At 43.3% G+C, this 7,970-nt stretch overlaps 1 protein-coding gene across 1 annotated transcript in view; it reads left to right on the forward strand.

Annotated features, from left to right (window-relative positions):
- LOC102402808 (antigen WC1.1) overlaps positions 1-7,970 on the forward strand; it is a gene marked incomplete in the record, with an annotated part of 1,152,186 nt that overhangs the window by 1,082,166 nt on the left and 62,050 nt on the right.

Genomic DNA, 7,970 nt, shown 5'->3' on the forward strand with positions numbered 1-7,970 from the left:
CTTTTGGTCTCTATTTGCATGGAAAATCTTTTTCCAGCCCTTCACTTTCAGTCTGTATGTGTTCCCTTTTTTGAGGTGGTTCTCTTGTAGACAACAAATATAGGGGTCTTGTTTTTGTATCCATTCAACCAGTCTTTGTCTTTTGGTTGGGGCATTCAACCCATTTACATTTAAGGTAATTATTGATAAGTATGATCCTGTTGCCATTTACTTTATTGTTTTGGGTTCGAGTTTACCCACCGTTTTTGTGTTTCCTGTCTAGAGAATATCCTTTAGTATTTGTTGGAGAGCTGGTTTGGTGGTGCTGAATTCTCTCAGCTTTTGCTTGTCTGTAAAGCTTTTGATTTCTCCTTCATATTTGAATGAGATCCTTGCTGGGTACAGTAATCTGGGCTGTAGGTTATTTTCTTTCATCTCTTTAAGTATGTCTTGCCATTCCCTCCTGGCTTGAAGAGTTTCTATTGAATGATCAGCTGTTATCCTTATGGGAATTCCCTTGTGTGTTATTTGTTGTTTTTCCCTTGCTGCTTTTCATATTTGATCTTTGTGTTTGATCTTTGTTAACTTGATTCATATGTGTCTTGGGGTGTTTCGCCTTGGGTTTATCCTGTTTGGGACTCTCTGGGTTTCTTGGACTTGGGTGATTATTTCCTTCCCCATTTTAGGGAAGTTTTCAACTATTATCTCCTCAAGTATTTTCTCATGGTCTTTCTTTTTGTCTTCTTCCTCTGGGACCCCTATGATTCGAATGTTGTAGCATTTAATATTGTCCTGGAGGTCTCTGAGATTGTCCTCATTTCTTTTAATTCGTTTTTCTTTTATCCTCTCTGATTCATTTATTTCTACCATTCCATCTTCTAATTCACTAATTCTATCTTCTGCCTCTGTTATTCTACTATTTGTTTCCTCTAGAGTGTTTTTGATCTAATTTATTGCATTATTCATTATATATTGACTCTTTTTTTTTATTTCTTCTAGGTCCTTGTTAAACCTTTCTTGCATCTTCTCAATCCTTGTCTCCAGGCTATTTATCTGTGATTCCATTTTGATTTCGAGATTTTGGATCAATTTCACTATCATTATTCGGAATTGTTTATCAGGTAGATTCCCTATCTCTTCCTCTTTTGTTTGGTTTGGTGGGCATTTATCCTGTTCTTTTACCTGCTGGGTATTCCTCTGTCTCTTCATCTTGTTTATATTGCTGAGTTTGGGGTGTCCTTTCTGTATTCGGTCAGTTTGTGGAGTTCTGTTTATTGTGGAGTTTCCTCGCTGTGTGTGGGTTTGTGCAGGTGGCTTGTCAAGGTTTCTTGGTTAGGGAAGCTTGTGTCGGTGTTCTGGTGGATGGAGCTGGATTTCTTCTCTCTGGAGTGCAATCAAGTGTCTAGTAATGAGTTATGAGATGTCTATGGATTTGTAGTAACTTTGGGCAGCCTGTATATTGGAGCTCAGTGCTGTGTTTTTGTGTTGCTGGAGAATTTGCGTGGTATGTCTTGCTCTGGAGCTTGTTGGCCCTTGTGTGGTGCTTGGTTTCAGTGTAGGTATGGAGGCGTTTGATGAGCTCCCTTCAATTAATGTTCCCTGGAGTCAGGGTTTGGACTTAAGCTTCCTGCTTCCGGTTTTCAGTCTTTTTTCCAGTAGTCTCAAAACTTCTCCTTCTATACAACGCCATTGATAAAACATCTAGGTTAAAGATGAAAAGTTTCTCCACAGTGAGGGACACCCAGAGAGGTTCACAGAGTTACATGGAGAAGAGAAGAGGGAGGAGGTAGTTAGAGGTGACCCAAATGAGATGAGGTAGAATCAATAGAGGAGAGAGCAGGCTAGCCAGTAATCACTTCCTTATGTGCACTCCACAACTGGACCACTCAGAGATGTTCACGGAGTTATACAGAGAAGAGAAGAGGGAGGAAGGAGACAGAGGTGTCCAGGAGGATAAAAGGGGGGAATGAAAAGGAGAGAGACAGATCCAGCCAGTAATCAGTTCCCTAAGTGTTCTCCACCTTCTGGAACACACAGAAATTCACAGAGTTGGGTAGAGCAGAGAGGGGTTGGGGAAGAAGCACAGGCGACCTGGTGGAGAAAAAGGAGAGTCCAAAGGGGAGAGAGCAGTCAAGCCAGTAATCTTGCTCCCAAGTAAAAATGGGTACTGAAGATTGGGTTCTTAAAAGTACAAAATTGATAAAAAATACCAAAAAGCAAAATTTAAAAATCTAGAGTAGAGTTTGGAATTTCAAAAATACAATGTTAAAGAAAAGAAGAAGAAAAAGAAAGAGAAAAAAAACCAAAGTCACAAAAATTATTAAAAAAAAATATAGGTACAAAATTGATAACAAATACCAAAAAGCAAAAATTCAAAATCTCCTTTCGAAGACCATGGGCTGCTTTTCTGGATATCTGATGTCCTCTGCCAGCATTCAGAAGTTGTTTTGTGGAATCTACTTGGTGTTTAAATGTTCTTTTGATGAATTTGTGGGGGAGAAAATGGTCTCCCCGTCCTATTCCTCCGCATCCCAGAACAAGTTTCCCAGGAGGTTTACTGTATTCCTTTGGTGGGATTTTGCTTCTCCGATTCTTCTTGATGTCTTATGCTCTTGTAGATGTCTGCACATTTAAAAAAGCAGTCATCTGTACCAGAATCTATATTTTGATTTCAGTAGGGAAAGCCTTTCGCCTCTGGGTAGGGGAACACTGGAATGTTCATCAGGGTGCCATAAGCAGAGGCATAAGGTAGCATTGGGCCTGGGAGGACATGAGATCCATTTGGCTCAGACTGCTGATGTCCACAGCATTGACAACGGTGTGGTGTTTTGCAAGTGTTGCAGGGGGCTTGCCGTCACTGGAATGGTTGTTGGTATCCTCAACAGTGCCTCTGGCTCCAAAGCCTAGAAATCATGACCAGCAGTGGTGGTGGCCAGAGCCAATAGGGTGCACACATTAGGCTTTAGGGGCCTGTTGCAGGTGCCTCTGTGGGGGGAGATGATGGTTGCAGGTGCTCAGGTTGTGGGAAGGCCTAGGAAGGCAGCAAAGACTGAGACCAACAATGGTTCATTGCTCAAACTCATGTCCATTGAGTTGGTGATGCTATCTGACCATCTGATCCTGTGCTGCTCTTCTTGTCCTTCAGTCTTTCCCAGCATCATGGTCTTTTCCAACGAGTCAGCTCTTTGCACCAGGTGGCTGAAGTATTGGACCTTCAGCCTCAGCATCCGTCTTTCAATCAATATTCAGGGTTCATCTCCTTTAGGATTGACTGGTTTGATCTCCTTGCTGTCCAAAGAACTCTCAAGAGTCTTCTCTAGCACCACAGTTCGAAAGCATCCATTCTTCAGTGCTCAGCCTTATTTATGGTCCAACTCTCATATCCATACATGACTGACTACTCGAAACAATCATCTGTGCTGTTATTAATTTTTTCAGGGGTAAAATCTGCTGCATCTGTCTGCAGAGAAGGTCACTGTGAACTGTGATTTCTCCTGCCATGTGGTTTCTATTGGTCCTTTGCTCTTCTTTCTTATGCCTAGCCATCTCTATAAGACTGGCTCAGCTTTGCAGGTCTGCGTGAAGTGAACCTGAAGCAGGACTTTCATATGGTGCCCCCCAAAGCCTAGGGACACTGGTTACTTAGCCTGCTCTTACTCTCCTGGTGAGAGAAACTCTGAGTGATGCTGGATGAAGGATGGAATGATGCCACCAAAATGACAGTGTCTTGGCATGGTCAAGCTTCTTAGAGTACTCCAGATATTTCTGGAGCTGTTTTTTTACTGATCACTTTCTACCTTTTGGTCTTTTTTTAAAGAGGATGGAGGCTGCTGTCTCCTACATCAGCATTTTGTTAATGGCACGTTTGAATCTTTATTCCTTGAGAGACTGGTTTTGAGTGTAGAATTTTAGATTGACATTTTTTTTTTCCTTTCGATAAATTAAAAGTTTCAATCTACTCTACCGTGGCATCTCTTTTTGTTCTTGGGGATTTAGATGTTAGTATAGGTGTTTCTCAATTTTATATACCGAAGGCAGTGGCACCCCACTCCAGTACTCTTGCCTGGAAAATCCCATGGATGGAGGAGCCTGGTAGGCTGCAGTCCATGGGGTCGCTAAGAGTCGGACACAACTGAGGGAGTTCACTTTCACTCTTAACTTGCATGCATTGGAGAAGGAAATGGCAACCCACTCCAGTGTTCTTGCCTGGAGAATCCCAGGGATGGGGGAGCCTGGTGGGCTGCGGTCTATGGGGTCGCACAGAGTCGGACACGACTGAAACGACTTAGCAGCAGCAGCAGCAAAGAGATTACTGAACCTCTGAAACCTCCATATTTTCATGGTGATTTGGGAATAATAATGCTACATATTGTATTGCTTTACAGTCCATAAGACTGAATAAACAGTCTAAGTTAAAGAACAGGATTCTTCCTGCTCTTTACTTCTGCACTTCTAATTCAATACAGAAGCTGTTAAACTAAAAATTTTTATAACAAAATTTCTTCCTGCTACAGTTATGTGTGGTTTGAACTGAAAATATGCCAAATGATAAATATATAAACATCCGGACCACATGGCCATATCTGATTAAGACCAGAACAGGAGGCTTCATGGTGTTCACCTGTCAGTGTGCTGAGGTTTGTCTTCTTTATCTTCAGATACACAAAGACACAGTGTTTATACATGTTTAAAACTGGCTCTCTCAGCACTGCTCTTGGAATGGGGCTAGCCTTGTTTCTGGTATTTCAATTTATTGCATTCATTGCAGAAAAGTGTAGAAGTTAACCAATACATAGCTTATACCATTTAATCATATTGAAATATCATTACAAGTGACACAACTTGCATTGTGCTGTTAAGTCCTCACATCAAGTTAAATTATATCTCAAAAGATTTCTTTTGATTGAAATGATTTGTGTAAAATACCTGGCTGACATTCATTCATTCAGGTATACAATAGACATCATTTAGGATTTTTAATTAACAGGCATCGGGGATAAGGAGGTGAATTAGACCCAGAACTTTACCAAGTCCATTTATAAAGTAAAATTAGCAAGTAAACAACTTAATTCATGAGGTTCACAGTTGATAAGGTCGAGGTTCATGAGCAGTAAAACCTCTCTCTGGGGCACAGAGAGAAGGGGTGATGTGTGGAAGACTCACAACTCTGGCCCCAATCACCATCACAGCATGTGGTTCCTGGGAGAGTTCTGACAGCTCCAGTCAAGGCTCCAGGTAACAGAATTGAATTCCTGTTCTGGAGTCCTGGGGTTCCTGGGATGGGATGGACAGAGGGGCCCTAATATTGCTTCTCTGCCAAGATGATGTACTATTGTTGACTAGTTATATCTCTTACTAATGCCAACTCATTTAATTCTAACCAAAACTCTGTCATCTATACACAAGTATAACTCTTCTTTTACAGACAAAGCCACTATACAGAGAGTGTAAGGATCCTGTTCAAGGTCACACACATGATATGTGGCTGAGCTCTGAGTCAGGCCAGGCAGACTGGTTCCTGAGCCTGTTCTCCTGACCCCTGAAGTTCACATGGATGCAGCTGGGTTAATGTCCTCCCTAAAGCTTCCCTCCTTGAAATCTTGGATGAGATGGGACACTGAAATTTCCTTATGTGTCAGAGAAGATAAACCTTCATCAGAGGGTGAGTTGGTCCATGTTGACCTGCATCCCCAGCTCTGGGGTACAGGGTGCTGCCTAGACACAACCTGCCAGCCCTGGGTTAACCCCTCCTTCCAGCCCACTCCATCCTTATAACAGGGTATGGAGTCCACAACAGTATTTCTCTTGTGAGATCTCAATCCCGAGGTGAGACCATGTGTACCTGGTTCACTAAACACATCCCTGTGTCATCCTGTGGGAGGAATGACTGGACTCTAGGAAGCACGTCCTGTGTTCTAGGTGTTTGTCTGGTGGTTTCTGGTGATGGTGCAGAGACCGTAACTGGGTAAGGAATTGTGACTCTGGGACCCAGGGGGAGTACAGCATCGACTCTAGTGACTGAGCAGATCCTGTTCCTACTCCAGTCCCTGAGTTTGTATTCTGGTTTTGATATTTATAATCAGTTATTATCACTACTGTTTTAAGCATCCAGAGGAGATGGGGTTCATGTACAGATGGAGGCTTGGAAGTCAGAGGAACACAGGGCAAATAAGTGACTATTGTAAAATAATGGATTAATATTAGCATATTTAAAGGGAGAAAAGCATATGTTCAATTGACCTTTCTCCCTTTTCATTTACCTGAGTCTCAAGGACAGAGAAGCTGTGTCTGCTGACCAGGATGAGGTGTTCTCCCAGTGGGGATGTGACAGGGCTGTGGACTGGTCCACAGCTGCCCTCAGGTGTGGGAGGGGGAGGGTGTGAAGCCGTTTCTGAGCTCTGGTGGGGACTCTGGGGCATGTGTGTCACAGGTGGATCCTTCCCACATTTGTGCTGAAATGATGAGAGTCAGGGTGACGGGTCCTCAGGGTGGGTTTGTGTGGACCACAGAGGGGCATCATGGGGATCTTGAGCCTGAGGGAGTATGAGGAATGAAGGCAGTATGTTAGTGACCTTGAATTTCAATGGGGGAGCTCTATCTTGCATCACTTATGGCCCTACTCTGTCTCTATATTCATCCCTGGGCTACTTTCTGGAGAGCATCTGGGAGCTTCTCTGATCAGTGGAAACAGAACAAGGCAGCAATGGCCACACTGGACATCAGACCCTTCTGCTTGGCTCTGTGCACCCAATCTACCTGGGCTTCCAATCTTGCTGCCACCTTTCCTCTTAGACTAGAATGAATGAACCCTCTTCTGTTTTCTGCTTCACTCGCCTCTTCTTTGCCCCTTGCATGCAGCCACTGTGCAGCAGAATACTTTCTATTTATCCTTCTGTCTGGGGGCAGTTGTTTTAAACTATATTTTACATCTTCTTTAGTTATGGCTTATAATACAAGGGTGTTCTGAATCCTATAAAACCAAACTCTCAATATGCAAAGAGGGACAATGTGAAGTTTTTGTCTTTCTAAGTTATCTTTCTAAGTTATATATTTTCTTCTCTTAGATCCCCAAATCCTATTTTGGCAGGCTAGAGTTGAATGATAACTCCTACTTTCTCTTTGTTTCCTGTAACAGCAATCTCTTTCTCTCTTGAAGCATCATTTGTTGACTAGCTGAGAGGGATATTTCACATAAAATTAATGCAATAAAGGGAAAGGGACTTAGCATGTCTGAAAATCCCTTATAGGGCTTCCCAGGTGGCTCAGCAATAAAGAACCTACCTGCTAATGCAGGAGACACAGGAGACGTGGGTTCAATGCCTGGGTTGAGATGATCCCCTCAAGAAGGAAATGGCAACCCAGTCCAGTATTCTTGCCTAGGAAATCCTGTGGACAGAGGATCCTGGCAGATTACAATTCAGGGGTCGCAAAAAGTAGGACACAACTGAGCATACATGCACCTTCTCTGGGACCCAATCTCCGGATCATTCTGCGAGGAGAAGACCTGCAATCTCATGCACTCAACTTAATGGTTCCCTCCCCACCTTCTCCACGGTCACCTGTGAATTCCTGAAATCCTTGTCCTCATTTTCTGCTGGCCCAAGAAATGTTCTTGTGCTTGAAGCTTTCTTGTAGTACTCTGCTTGATCCTGAGCTCAGTGCTGGGGAAGATCAATGCTTGATACCACCAGTTATTCTCCGTGTTCCAGTGAATTCCACAACCCAACACTGCAAGATCTTACAGTTCTTGGGGATTGGCCAAGGTAATCAGAGGAAAGAATGGTACTCATGGTTTTTGACGCGACTTTTCTACTCCAGCCCTGGTCAGGGGGCCCGGCTCTCAGGACCACGGAAGCAGGAGGTCAAAGGACCGTGTTGCTCATATAAGGAGATGTTGAACATTCAGAAGCTCATTGGTGTCTGAGCTGCAGAAAGTGGCAGATGCAGCCTCCAATAGTGCCTGAAATGGTGAGAGGTGTCGCTATTGGCTC

Source organism: Bubalus bubalis, chromosome 4 (assembly GCF_019923935.1).
Source record: "Bubalus bubalis isolate 160015118507 breed Murrah chromosome 4, NDDB_SH_1, whole genome shotgun sequence".
In the NCBI taxonomy this organism is placed as follows: domain Eukaryota; kingdom Metazoa; phylum Chordata; class Mammalia; order Artiodactyla; family Bovidae; genus Bubalus; species Bubalus bubalis.